This window comes from Penaeus monodon, chromosome 40, assembly GCF_015228065.2.
Source record: "Penaeus monodon isolate SGIC_2016 chromosome 40, NSTDA_Pmon_1, whole genome shotgun sequence".
Lineage (NCBI taxonomy): Eukaryota > Metazoa > Arthropoda > Malacostraca > Decapoda > Penaeidae > Penaeus > Penaeus monodon.
This window is the reverse complement of record NC_051425.1, coordinates 15,893,252-15,895,751: the sequence shown is the minus strand read 5'-3', so window position 1 is coordinate 15,895,751 and position 2,500 is coordinate 15,893,252. Positions and strand designations below refer to the sequence as shown.

The window sequence follows — 2,500 nt, the reverse complement described above, 5'->3', positions numbered from 1 at the left end:
TGCGTGTCTCTGTATGCATGCACGCACGAATGAATGTTATTTTTTTTTTACTTATGAAAAAAAAATGATAATGAATATATGCAAAACACTAGAAGATAATTACGGTCCCATCGCATACTTAGAATATTTTATTTTACTCTTTGATTGTTCTATCCAGAAAAATAGCTCCTTTGACAGAAGTTCCGAATCATGTGACTCTATCGGATGATTGACAGGCCAACCCAACAGATATGTCTGTTGGGTTGGGGATTCACACCTTGTCATCACAGTCTTCAGGCCCAAGATCATGCTTACTCGCTGCCGGTTCCCCCCTGCCTGACATACGAGTAATTCTAATATTTATGTCCTCATAAGAACGAATAATGAAAATGTATCTAAAATATTTTTATGCTAGTGTGTTCTCTAACCCTTCCTTAGTAAATCTGGCTACTCAAATTAACGTAAATTCTACTATTGAAAAAAACAAAAAATATCAAAGACCTGTGACAGCTAGAAAAATGCTCGCCTCTGGAGGGGTGACAGGGAAAGGGTTAAAGGTTTGGTGAGGGTGATAATGAGCCATGCTGATGTTGGCGTGAGAGGATGGGTGGAAGTAGGCGGAGCCACGGGCGGGGTCCTCCCCCCCCTTTAGTTCATCTGACACTGAAAATATGAGAGGAGTTTTCAACGGGTGGATGGGGTGGGCGAAATTACGTTGTCGTCGTTCGTTTCGTTATGTCCCATTAACACAGCGAGTGGATCGAGCACTTTATCCTTAAAAGATTTACCGGTTCTAGTTGTAGAAGTCATGTAAAGTGTTTATTGTAGATTACCCAGTTTAGTAATGGCGTACGGGAAGCGAAACGGAGTAAGGAACAGCATCGGTTATCACCTCAGGAAATGCAGTAACAAGGAAACCGACGTTAACACAACAATAAAATAAAACAGGATATTGGGGTGGATGGGGGAGAAAGGGAGGGAGTGAGTACGTACCAATTAATCAAACTCACACGTACCTTGGCTTGGTTGCCGGGCGGGTTCTTATATTTCGGCTTCTTCGGAGGGTGGTTCTCTCTTGTAAGGTTAAGAGAGCACTGCGGCCACCACTTGTGAGGATTTCACAATACGGGCTGAAGCAAAGTCTGTAGCGGTTTAAACTTTATTCTTGGTCACGAAAATATATCACGGAATATAGCACAGGAACTTCGCGGAAGACGGCCAAGGGATGTATACGGTGTGGAATCACGGCACGAATCCTAGGAGACGCGGCGGGGAGGTCAGTCATCCTCGGTGGAAATTGATTTAGCAATACAAACCCTAAGTCAGATGTACCGAGGTACTGATATCTATAAATAACAACCCTCCCTGGGTTTGAATTGCTAAATCAATTTCCACCGAGTGCCCACGGGGAGTGAGCGTAAAACTTCGCTATCATTACTCAAGTATGAGTAGATAGGTAATGTCTATGGAGCTAGTAAGATCCTAGTTGCACACTCCTTTTAGTGGGTCGTGTGGCACGGTTGGTTTAGCACTGGCCTCCGGTTTCATACCCTGAGTGACCTAGGTTCGAGTCCTGGTCAGGGAGGGTTGTTATTTATCGATATCAGTGCGGCATTGCATTATTCCATCTTTCATAAATATACCTCGGTACATCTGACTTAGGGTTTGAATTGCTAAATCAATTTCCACCGTGCCCACGGGGAGTGAGCGTAAAACTTCGCTATCATTACTCAAGTATGAGTAGATAGGTAATGTCTATGGAGCTAGTAAGATCCTAGTTGCACACTCCCTTTAGAGGGTCGTGTGGCACGGTTGGTTTAGCACTGGCCTCCGGTTTCATACCCGGAGTGACCTAGGTTCGAGTCCTGGTCAGGGAGGGTTGTTATATATATATATATATATATATATATATATATATATATATATATATATAATATATATATATATATATATATATATATATATATATATATATATATATATATATATATATATATATATATATATATATACACACCAAAAAACGGAAAGGAAACTTACCTTACATCTAAGCACACGACACTGTCCAGGAATCACTCTGGTACAGACATTTGTCACACAAGATACTTCAAAGCAATGTCACAAATTTGTGTAGAATTGATTCACAGTCTAATATGTCAGACCCGAAGTGTGAACGGTGTTAATAGAAACGACTCTCATGTTATACTGATGCAACTATTCTCACACCTGTATGCCAGGTGGGTTAATAATCACGCTAGTAGGTATGTACACAAGCTCAGAACTTAAAGATGTTTATAAATGTATATACTTGTACATCATCCATACACAGGCACAGGCACGCACACACACACACGCACACACACACACACACACACACACACACACACACACACACACACACACACACACACACACACACACACACACACACACACACACACACACACACACACACACTCACACAAACATTGATATGTGTTTGTGTGTATATATGGATATATATCTATATAAATGCGTATGA

At 41.2% G+C, this 2,500-nt stretch overlaps 1 protein-coding gene across 1 annotated transcript in view; it reads right to left on the bottom strand.

The window, feature by feature from the left end:
• The window catches only part of LOC119598164 (galactosylgalactosylxylosylprotein 3-beta-glucuronosyltransferase S-like), a 59,842-nt gene extending 57,671 nt beyond the window's left edge, over positions 1-2,171 (bottom strand). Inside the window, exon 1 of the mRNA XM_037947803.1 lies at positions 2,020-2,171. The gene's annotated coding sequence lies outside the window, so the exon portion shown is untranslated. The remainder of the gene's footprint in view (positions 1-2,019) is intronic.
• Between the last annotated feature and the right edge of the window lie 329 nt (positions 2,172-2,500).